The 12,734-nt window shown below is 36.6% G+C and overlaps 1 protein-coding gene across 2 annotated transcripts in view; it reads right to left on the bottom strand.

The window, feature by feature from the left end:
- The window catches only part of PDZRN4 (PDZ domain containing ring finger 4), a 389,612-nt gene that overhangs the window by 45,263 nt on the left and 331,615 nt on the right, over nt 1-12,734 (bottom strand). The gene's annotated exons all lie outside the window — the stretch shown is intronic.

Below are 12,734 nucleotides of genomic sequence, written 5' to 3'. Positions count from 1 at the left end.
GTTTTGCTAATGACCACACAGTGGGTAAACCTAAGTCCCGCTGTTGCTCTATTAAGATTTTGGCTCTTTCCCTTCTAGGTTTTGCAAGCAATGTGTTCATGTACATAAAAGACCACAATCTCATTTGTGAAGAAAAGAAAGAAGTTTATTGTATAGAGCACACCGTGGACTTCACATCTGCCCTGGGTGGCCCTCTGAGACTTTCATTTATTTCTTTCACAAAAGCAGAAGATGAAGTTTAAGTGCCTTCTTGTGTGTTTAAGTGCCTTCATGTGTATTTAATTTAAAAATATCAGCCAGTCTATTGTTCAGAACTAAGTCCTTTTAATAAAAAAATGGTTCCTTATTCCTCAGACACTGTCCATGCATGAGGTGATGAACATTTTAAGATTTTAGAAGCAGGTGCTACCATAATCCTGTGGGCTTTTCTCTTTCACAGAATTTACTACCTTTTTGCTAAATGCCTACAGAAGATTGGTGAAGATCATGCTTTCTCTTTTAAAGCTATTGAAACTCTTCAGTTGTGAGAATAGCCTAATGCAAGTAGCCTCTTTATCATCCTCCTGCACTTGCAGACTGGTCTGGAATGAGTATCTCACATAGGTAGGCATAGCCTCCATGTGTTTGGGGCCTATTTGGATGGAAATAGAAAAGTCTGAGTGAGACAGAACCAGTCCAGAGGTAAACAGGCTGCAAATGCTGGCAGCTGTGCCATTACAAATAAGCCTGCATTCCCCACTGTCGTCTCACTTATCAATTTTGACAGGCGACCGTCGTGACTCCTTGGAACATTTATCAAGAAGGACAAATTGTGCTGAATGTCAAGTTTGTCAGAATGACTTTGGTCAGTGGTTGGCTATAAAGACGATTGGGCTCATAACCACTTGTCATGCATGGGAAAGATAACAGTGGACCTGAATAATTTGTGCTTATTTTTAAAAGGCCCCTATTTACTTATTTGACTCTATTCTCTTCTAGTCTCAACACCCTGTTTATAATTCTTTTCATATCCCACCTGGACTATAAACATTGGCCCCTCATTTATTGTTTTTCTTTGGGTTTTGCTTCTCCAAATTTGTCCTCCAAATTCCTACAAAATTGGGTCTATCTGGAATGCAAATCTGTGCTCAATCACACCTCTTCTAATACGGTTGTCTTCCCATTATCCATAGCATAAGGTCCAAGTTTCTCATTATGAAAAGGCTTTTCTTTATATGGTCCTGCACATTGTCCAGCCATGTCTCTCTTCACTTCTTGTAATATAATTCTCCTGTTAGACTGACCTATTTGCCGTTCCTAGAACCTCCTATCCTTGTCAGTACCTTCACTCCTTGCCACTTGCTCTTGCCTTAAATGTCTGCCTGTTCAAAATTCTGCTCAGATATCATTTCCTCACTGACCATTTCCTGAAGAGTCAGCCACTTTATCTTGGTACTATGTCTGTATTTTATTACTGTGAATGTCTTACAGTAGTATAATTATATAATGTCTTCCTGTTTCCACATCTACACCAAACAGAAGAAAGTGCCCTATTTATTTTGGCTTATCAATGTTCAGTATAGAATCTGAAATACTGTATTGCTCAAACCTATTTATTTCTGAACTTAATTGGGTCACTATAGCTTTCAGATAGCTGAAAGGAAAGCATCAGTGGAAGTGAAAATCATTTCAAAATCTTATTTAGTAAGGTCTAAAAAAATTTTAAACACTGTGTATTTAGCTATATATTATGGGAATACCATGAACTGTGTTTATATGAATAAGAATTCAGACTATAAAGTAGTACAATTTTATGTCTTTGACTACTTATGTGCATAAAGTTGTAAAACTAAGGACTGAGACAAATATCTGATAGAAGGGTGTGTGTGAAACTTAAAAAGCAGTGAAACAAATATTTTATAAATATTGGCCAAAATTTCTTCAGTTTGTAGTAACTTATGTTTAATAAGAACATCTATTTTGTCAGGACTTTCCTTAAGCTCCACATTGCAACAATTACCATCATGTTTTTTTAAAAAAACGAGGTGACTCTTCATAGATTGGAAATTATGAGAAGTCCCTGGACAATGAAAAACAGAAGGGATTATGTTAAAGCCTGAAGCTCAGGCAAAATCGAATGAGAACCAAGAGATTTATTCTCTAGCACTAGTGAAGCACAGTGTCTCTGAGCTTGGAGCTGCCAAACAAATGGGGTGAAGGGGTGCCATGCACACTGGGGGTTCCTCCAGCCTCATCCTCCCCACCAGCTCAGAACACCAAGAGCCACAAGTCAGCTCACCTAAGCCTCCCCAGAGCCCTAAGACATATGGTTTTAGTAGCCCACCATATATATACAGGAAACTAAGCTTTATTCCAGGAAGAGTTGTTCTAGAATTGGAAGGAAGGACAGTGTGATATTATGGAGGCAAAGGAGAAAGAGCCTCTCAGGAAGATGCAGATGGCCAACTGCACCAGGTGCTGTTGAGATGATAAGGTAGTGGAAGGTAGGATTGGATTTGGTCACTCAACAATTACTTATCATCCTCAAATCAGATTTCAATGGATTGAGAAATGAATGAGATATTTTTTAAGTGGCAGAGAATCAAATACTATTTTATGGTGTTTGGGCAAAGGAAGAATAGAGAATATGGAAGTCAAATATTCAAATGGGCTTAATTTGAAGTGTTTCTTTTTTATTTTTTAAAAAGAGGATTTAATATATTTGGGCCTACTATGCTTCTCAGAGCACTCTTCCTTGTGTGTGGCTCAGAATCACATTTCAAGTGCTTGTATTCAGACCCTATCATCCACAAGGTATGGAGTTTCTTTTCCATTTTTTTCCTTTCTTCATAAATATTCGCCATTGTAGGTGACGAAATTGAGACTTACAATGGTTGAATGATGGAATAGAAATATATATAGATATATCTATACCTATATCTTACATATCTGTGTTCCATAATTTATATAGTTTTATATGTGTATATATGGCATATATTTATAGTGTATTTACATATACATACATATATCTTTACATATATTTCATATGTATGCCAGTTGTGATATTATATGTTGTCATACCTTATCTCACACAATCCTATGAAACATGTATTATCTTTCATAGGTTAAAAACCTGAGTGTCAGATACAGCTCACAAGTTCTAAGCAGCGAAGCTTGATTTGAGTTAACTTCAGGCTGATTCCAAAAATAGCGAAATACAATTTCTTCTCAAATCATCGATGCAATTAGACCTCTAGTTTGTTGGTAATACAATTTTGAAAGACTGTCTTTGGTCTTCTTCTCGTTTTCTCATCCTCTCCCCCAGGACTCTCATCCAGGCCTGATATCTCCCTGAGTGCTGTATTGCAGTTGCAGACCACTCAGCATCTTTATATGAATGTCTAAGAGGCCTCTCAAACTCAATGTACTCTGAAATACTCTTGATTTTTGCCTCCAGATTCCCCACACCACACTTTTCCTGCCTCCGTTTTCCTCCTTTTAGGAAATAGCTATCTAATAGCTCAATTTCGAAAATGAAGATGCTGCTTTCAACTCCTTTGTTTTCCTTATTCCCGTAACTAGTCAATCAGCAATAATATCTGCCAATATTTCAAAAATATTCCCTGCCTTCTCTTCCCTTCTACTAACTGACCAAATCACCATCTGTTCTCACCCGAATGAGCACAATCACATCCTACCGCCTTTCTCTGTATCTTCACCAAACTTCACAGTGTATTTCCAAAAAGTAGCCAAAGTTATATATTTAATATAGAAATTAAAATAAAATAAAATACAAAAATAGAAATCATGCTGTTTCCCTCTTAAGTCCCTCTAATATCTTTCTATTTCACTTATAATAAAATCCACAAGCCTTATGATTTGCAAGGTCCTGAATTACTTGGCCTATAATTCTCCTCTGCCTCCTCTAAACACCACTCTATAACAACTCTGATCTTTTACTTTGCTTAGTACATCAAACTCCTTCTTTCCTAAGGGACTTTAAATTCTATATACCCTTACCTTATAGCAGATGAGCATCTGCTCTGGAGCCAGGCTAACACAATCTGAATGCCAGCTCCTTCACTAACCCGCTATCAACAGTTGTTGACCTTTTCCTGCCTCAGTTCTTTCATATGTAAAGTGGGAAATACCTATTTCATACTGTTGTAGTAAAGTTTAAATGAGTTAATATGCCATTGGGATTTTGATAGGAATTGCATCAAATCTGTAGATCACTTGGGTAGTACAGACACTCTAACAATATTAATTTTTCCAGTCTAGGATCATGAGATGTCTTTCCATTTATCTGTATCTGCTTTAATTTATTTTAATATTGTTTTATACTTTTAAGGGTACAAGTCTTTCACCTCCTTAGCTATACTTATTCCTAAGTATTTTATCTTTAATGCTGTTGTAAATAAAATTGTTTTCTTAATTTCCTTTTCAGATATTTCCTTGCTAGTATATAGAAATGCAACTAATTTTTGTATGTTGATTTTGTATCCTGTAACTTTACTAAATGTGTTTATGGCATAGATTGTGGTGACGATTTCAGAAGTGTATACTTATCTCCAAGTTCATTAAGTTGCATACATTAAATATGTAGAGATTTTGTATGTCAATCTTACCTCTATAAAGTGGCTTAAAAATGAATATGAGTCAATATACACTAGTACTTTGCAGCAAGGGATAGTTGTGGTTGTTATTGATGATGATGATGATTCCTTCTGATCTTTGTGTGGGTGGGTTCTTTCCTTTCTTTTAGTTTTCAGCTTTTAGAGAGGCCATCTTTGGCTATTCTGTCTATACCTGTACCACACTGAAATTTCACACCATTTTCTTTCTAACACTATCTTCATCAGGGATTTTCTTACTTCCCTTAGTTTTTATTGTATCTTCCCCTTTTGAATACAAACTTTAGGAGAGCAGTGCCATTGTGTTGTTGGCCCCTGTGTTTCTAGTACCTGAGGCAGTCTCTAATATGAACTAGGTACTTAATAAATATTTGCTGAGCAATGTGTGAAGTCACAGGCTGCTACTAACATTTTCAGGTTGACATTCTTAGCACTGCAGCTCCCCTGAGTTCACTATCTTCCGCTGTAGCTCCATGTACCCATCTACTTTCTAGACATTTTTATATGCATGTGCCCATGCCTCAAATTATCCACAAGCAAATCCATAGTGATGTTCCTTTTTCATCAGTTTATTACTCAGTCAGCATCCACATGAAAGGGACCTTTCAGCTAAGTGGGAAACCTGGCAGCTATTTTCTCTCAGGGCTATGAAATGATGGCATATACCTGAATATATACATATCTACCATGTATGTGCCAGTCAGGATTACATGTTCTCATATAGTATTACATTTAACACTAACAAATACATTAAAACTATCTTCTTTATTAAAACTATCTTCTTTTCACAGATGAGGAACCTGAGACTCAAAGAGGTCACATAGTACTAAGCACTGGAGTTCGATTTGAGATAATTCCTCCTCCAATAAGAATGATACAATGAAACGTTTAGGGTCTTGGGAATAAAAAGTTCTGAAGGAATGACTTGTAAATTAATGGGCAGGTTATTTATAGGGAACAGTAAATGAGGACTTAATGAGGGGAATTTATTTTATATAGTTGGAATATAAGCAAAATAATTTGGGGATTAGAAAGTCTTCTAGAATCTTTTTGACATGATTGATCTGATACTAATCAGATATTGATCATTTTGAATTATAATATTATGAATGTCTGTACTTTATTACCATACAACTATGCACATGTTTAAGACCATTAAGGAAAGTGACAGGAAATGACCCTAAAGCCAATTTCCCTACACCTGAGAAAAATCCCTGAGAGAACATATGGCTTTCTTTGCTTTTGGCAGACATAAAGAATAGAACTTGCATATAAAATGGCCAGTCCAGTTTTGAAGTGTTGATAATGTTAATTCATTGCCTTCTGTGAGAATCAGATAGTAAAACTAATTGAATATTCACATGTGCTGCCTCCTATATGAATTACTCCATGTCTATGAATTAGTTTACCCATCCTATACTAGGATATATTGTATGAGACTGCATTCCTAAAAAACATTTTAAGTTGAATAAATCTTTAGACTTTCAAGTTAAGCCAGAAAAAAGTAAGCGATGGAAAGTCTGCTGGTCATGCGAATTATCTGAGGGAGAGAAAGAGAAGTTTGGAGTCCCTTTTGTTTTCATTTTGGAGAGAGAGATTTGTTAATTTCTTTGTCTATCAGACAGGAAGAGATTAAATCATTATTAACTAAAAACACATAGTGGTGTCTCCACACAGGGAATCAGTTTTCTTTTGAATTTCCCAACTGCATTGCTCGCATACTCTTAAAGCACATTTGTAACTGTCTTTACTTGGCAGATAGCCATGTCCAAGTCAAAGGAAGGAAAAATTCTTTAAGGATTATGAACTTCCTGGCTGCAAAAAAGGCTCAACAGCTGTCAGTGGATCCTCTAGTTACTCATAAACATTCCCTTGGAAAAACACTATCCTTTCAATGGCTATTTAGGAGTCTTAAACCTCTCTCATAAGATAAACCACAGGTAATCACATAATATGTAGGATGTATTAGTTTTAATTAGTTTATAAAAACAAAGTGAAATACTATATCCTCTTGACAATTACACAATCTAGGAAAGAACACATATTCAATTACATGCCAAAGGGAAAACTGAATAATGACATACCAATAACAAGCATATAATACTTTTAAAATCATAAAACAATCATTTCTTAAGAGAAAGAAGAAATTCTTGCCCAGCATTTGCCATTCACTAGCTGTGACAGGTGAATCTTTCACCTTCACAGGCTTCAGTTTCCTCTGTCAAGTAAATCAGATGTGCGTCTACAGCCTTCTTATGGCTCCTGTGCGCCATGTCAAAGTTCTCTCCATTTCAATTCTCTTTTGTCCAAATATGATGTAATTGTTTTTAATTCATATGTGCTTTTCCATTATTTCAAGTTCCTGTCTATAATATCTCTTATTGTGCCTTGATTACTAACAATTCTTTTATGTTTAAAGGAAGACTCTATCCCTCTTATAAAATGTACAACTTTTTTTCTCTAACAAGCTTTCGATAGCAAATTCCTATATGGTAACTTCTTACGGAATCCTTCACTTCCTACTGAGAAGAATGTGGGACTTTAAAAATGTGGTATTCTCAAGAGAGCAAAAAGGGGAAATGGTTTCAATGTGTTTTACAGAATGAAGAAAAGTCTCAGATGTAACTTCTAACATTTTGTCACTATTGAAACGTTTTGCTAACAAATAGAAATATGAAAAAAGAGTATCGGTAAAAGGGCAAGAACAATGAAATGAAAGCACAGGCAAAAGAGTATTCGAGAAACCAGTCAAGTCTAACTTTGGCTGGTGAATAACTTCTGCTGCAGAGCTGCAACTCGCAGTTAGATTTGGGTTCCAAAACTGTGGCTTCTGTGATAGCTGGCATCAACACCAAACACAAACCTATGCTGCCTTAAGTGTTTTATTTTAAGTAATGAAATCTGGATATTGAAAATCCGATAATGTCTGGAAGTGCCATATCTCTGTTCAAGCCAGGTTATTATCAGCTTTGTGCCTTCATCTTCACAATCTCCTAATCTGTTTCATTGACGATGACTACAGGCATAGATTATTTGTTGTTGTATTTAAAAATATTACCGCCCAGTGCTTCATCTGTAAACATCATTGTTCCTGCTGACATCTTTCTTTCTTTCTTTTTTTTTTTTTTTTGAGACGAAGTTTCGCTCTTGTTACCCAGGCTGGAGTGCAATGGCGCGATCTCAGCTCACCGCAACCTCCGCCTCCTGGGTTCAGGCAATTCTCCTGCCTCAGCCTCCTGAGTAGCTGGGATTACAGGCACGTGCCACCATGCCCAGCTGATTTTTTGTATTTTTGGTAGAGACGGGGTTTCACCATGTTGATCAGGTTGATCTCGATCTCTTGACCTCGTGATCCACCCGCCTCGGCCTCCCAAAGTGCTGGGATTACAGGCTTGAGCCACCGCGCCCGGCCTCCTGCTGACATCTTTCTAAGGGCTTGAAATGAGCCAAAAGATTTATTTGCTCCATCAACACATTTTAAACACGCTCCCAGCCAATAACGAGGCAGAGTCAGAGGCTGTGTATGTGTGTGTCTGTGTTTAGGCATGTTTACTGGAAGAGTAAATAATAATTTCAAATTTAAATTACAAAGAAAAATATTTTCTGTCACATTTAATTTGAAGAACAAAACAACTTTTTGAAAATGTGAGACATATATCCAAAGAGCCTCAGTTCTAAACCCTCTTTGAGACTTATGCTTCAGCTTTGCTAGCCTTCAAGTGTCTTTAAGATTTAACCATTGCTTTGATCACTTAATCTGCTGAGTTCTTGGAAGACAGGGATGCGTAAAACAAAGTTAACCATACTGAAGAAGGTTAGAGACTTTTCGGGGAACCCAAAGTAAGAAAAAACAATAATCATACATAAAGCAAGTGGAAGAGAGGGCAGAGGCCAGAATCTAGGCAGTTTTAAGAAGAATCCAGTACTTCTTTCAGTGAAAAACTATAACCGTATCTTTCGTTTGTCAAATATTTAATAGTTCAAAAAACACTTTTGTCTTTGTGTTCTTATTTGTACCTCTGACATGAAACCATGGTATAGGAACAGTGTGGAGGAAGATAAAGGGGGTATTCCAGGCAGAGGAAAGCAAGAACAAAAACTAAAGACCAAGAAAATGTGATGCTTGGGAAGCTGCAGGCAGTTTCTGTGGCAGAAGCACAGCATTCTCACAGTTCGTTTCGATTAGTGGGTGGTGAGCATAGGGAGGCAGACGGGAAGAGCCTCATATGCTGTGGAGTTTACATTTCATTATACAGGCCTGAGTTTTCCAAAATGGAATGTCAGGGGAGCCATAAAACCATAGCTTAAACACTGTGCATCTTCCTGGAATATCAAATTGTGAAAGTGGGAGTGGGGAAACGACAATGTATCTACTAAGAGGTAAAATGCAAATTTCCAAAGAATGAAACAAAACTGGCATGAAATTGTTCTTTAGGCCCTACACCCAGACTTGGTGGGCTAAGACCCCTCAAGTTCCTCATTATTCCTCTATGGAAAAGCTCTGAAGAGCATTGGTAGAAACAATGAAGAATTACTGAAGCATCTTCCGCAAAGGGGTGACATGATCATTAATAGTAAGAGAGAGATAGTGGTGGCAGACTAAGAGCAGGAAGACGTGACGAGGTGACTGCTTTAGAGGGATGGGGGTAGGGCCTGGCTGTGAAGATGCACGAGGCTCAACTGAGAGCATTTTGTGGATGTTGGAGGTGAGAAGCAGGAAGGAATCAGGGCTGCTCTCAGCTTTCTGGTCTGTGCCACTTTACCTAGAAAGCAAGTTTGTTTTAAGAATTAGAGGTGATCTCTGAAGCACGTAGCTGAGAGCCTGGCAACACGGTAAATGCTCAGAACACTGTAACTCTTAGAATTGTGCAGCTAAGGGGCTATTAAGGCAGAGGATAGAAGAACAAGCAGATTGGGGGCAGAAGCATGCTGAATTTAGGAGGCATTTCCTGATTTCATTTAAAACGCCTTTCATCTTTGAAAATTTAAATCTCTTAAAACTTATCTTTTTGTTCAACCTTACGCTTATGGAACTATATTTCAATATATGGTTGACGTGGAAGTAGGTATACATTAAATACTAACTATAATGTTAACCCCATTTACTATGTTGATGAAACTATATTATTTCCATAAATGGGTATTTATTCCAAACCTTTTGTTTATATAGAGTTGAGGGTCTTGCTTTGTCACCCAGGCTGGAGTGTAGTGGTGTGAGCATAGCTAAGTACCCTTTAACTTCTGGGATCAATAATCCTCCCACCTCAGTCTCTTGACTAGCTGGGACCTCAGATGCCATCATGCCCAGTGAATTATTTAATTTTTTTATAGATACAGGGTCTTACTACATAGCCCAGACTGCTCTCAAACTCCTGGCCTCAAGTCAAGCTCCTTTTAAAATATGTTTTAAATAAAGGTTATACAATAATAAAGGAAATGAGCACACTTAATACTAATGATACTATTCTCATATATTGCCTGTAAGAATATAAATTAATACATCTTTTCTTGGACAGCAATTTTTTGATGAATATTTATCTGAAGTGTTATAAACTATGCTTGTGCATTGATACAGCAATTTTACCTTGGGATAATTTTCTTAGGGAGATAACTCTGAAATGCAGACAAAGAGTTATGCATAAAGCAGTTAACTGTAGCTCTTAATGATTTAAATAAAAGTTGGAAAATTTTTAAATTTCCCCAAAATGGCAAAATTACACTCATACAGTGTAGACCAGGCATCCCCAAACTTTTTACACAGGGGGCCAGTTCACTGTCCCTCAGACCGTTGGAGGGCCGCCACATACTGTGCTCCTCTCACTGACCACCAATGCAAGAGGTGCCCCTTCCTGCAGTGCGGCGGGGGGCTGGATAAATGGCCTCAGGGGGCCGCATGCGGCCCGTGGGCCGTAGTTTGGGGACGCCTGGTGTAGACAGAAGATGAAAACACACACAAAATATTAACTGTCATTATCTTAGGTGGTACAATTGCCACCATATTTAAAAATTATATTTTGGACCTCAAATGCATAGATCAGATTTATCATACATCTGCACTAGTTCTCTTTTATTTATATTCAATTACACTGAACTGGATTATGTAATAGACAGTGAATATTGGTAAATGCAGCATGTAACCAGAAACCAGAGTACTACCAATAGCTTATGACCTTGAAGGAGAAGGAGAACTGTAATCCTAATATAAAACACATCACCTTTAGGGATTCCATTCATTCATTTCAGAGACAATATGATATAGTGAAGAAAAATTTCAAAAGAGGATTTTTTTTGTATTTTTAAATTTAAAAATATGTATTATATGTAAATAATTTATTTTCTAGTTTTTTACAGACTGCATCTTCCATTTCAAATTAGTAAATGCATATGAGCTAACGTGCTCTGAATGCTAAAGCTAAAGTCAGAGATAATATGGAGAGGGGTGCTACTTGATACCAACTGAGACATGTGGTACTAGACAGAGACCAGTGTGAGGCCATGTGAGTGTGTGGGCTTTCTCTGTAAGAACTGAAATAAAATGTGGGTTGATAGGTTTAAACTGTTAAAATACTTGTAAAAATGTTTAAGGATTTGACCATGAATTTGTCTCACTTTGTTTATGTGACTTACATTCTAGAAATAGATGCAGACCAGTCACTCCATAGTCAACACTTGCTCCCATGGAGCACACAGGTGGAACATGATTCATTCAGGAGAGATCTAGACTTCTGGTCTGATTTCCTTCCACTATATTATATTGCCTCTGAAAACAACATTAGAATCTTTAACACAAATTTTGCTTTATATTAGAAAAGACAGCTCTTCTTTCTCTGCCACTATGAAAATAGCCTTTGGAAGCAGAATAGAAGTCACTGGAAAATATGATTTGATATGCATATATGCACCTTAAACACAACCTTTCACAAACATCTTTAAGTAATGCAAGGAAATCTTCTGAATATGTATTATAAGTATCTTCAAACAAAAATTGAATGTCAGCATTTTGATAAAAGTCATCTATGTAGTATAAGGAATCTTCATTTATATTTAGATTCCTGGTAAAATAAATGTGCCTGTGGTACCTGGTTTAATAACCAACTTGGAAGGTTCAATTTGCTTTTCGTTGTTTTCTCAGGAAATAAGGTTTAGTGTTGTCACAATCAGTGAGGCAAAAGGCAGATTTGCTTCTTGTTTTATGAAATTACAGAAACAAATTAATAACAATACTAATCTTATTTAATTCAGTAAGAAATCTGAAAAAATTATAGTAACTTTGATAACTGTTGCCAACTTTGTGGCATTTTTTTTCTAGTCACTCTTCAAGCAAGACTGACAAGAAAATAAAAATTAATCTCACAATTTAGGGAAATCATGCAATTTAATAAACTTAGGTATTCAATTTAAGAAATTCTGCTTAGAATGTTAGGATCATACAACATGTGATTTTATGAAGTATTAGTCTCAATTAAAGTTCAACAAGTATAAAAATAGAAAAACCACACAATGTATTTTCTTACTAGGATACTTTCAAAAGTTAAAAAATAAAAAAGCTGCTATTCATAATGAACCATACACCAAGACTATTTAGGGCAAACCAGGGTGTACAGTTATCCTAACAGACCTGAACCCCAATCATTCTCTAACTACAGAAATGAGCATGTCTATTTACCAGGGTTCACTGGATTATGAATTTGTGGTAAAATACACATATGTTCCTTGGTAAAACAGAAACAATTAAAAAACTCAATTTCCTTACTTTACAATCTGGCTCAAGTATACACTCAAATCCATTTCCTCAAATTAATAGATAAATTGACATCCTATGAAAAAATACTTTCTTACTTTATTTCAAATTGTTATTCTCCATCAGCCTTCTTTTCCTCTCCCCTAATTTAACACTGTGTACTTATTTTGGGGACTTATAAAATAAGAATAGGAGCAGCAATATTCACTCATCACACAAACACTACTGAAGGATCACTGTGTGCCAGGTCCTGAGCCGGGCCCTCCTGTGAAGAAGATAATTATAAGTGGTCACTTCTGTTACAAAGACAACCCATTTAGAAGAAAAGACAAGTACATAAATGACTATAGTTTGGGGCATAATCTAAAGCAGGCATCCCC

Source organism: Saimiri boliviensis, chromosome 7 (genome assembly GCF_048565385.1).
Source record: "Saimiri boliviensis isolate mSaiBol1 chromosome 7, mSaiBol1.pri, whole genome shotgun sequence".
Classification (NCBI taxonomy): domain Eukaryota; kingdom Metazoa; phylum Chordata; class Mammalia; order Primates; family Cebidae; genus Saimiri; species Saimiri boliviensis.
The sequence above is the reverse complement of the archived record's forward strand: the minus strand, read 5'-3'. Positions and strand labels throughout refer to the sequence as shown.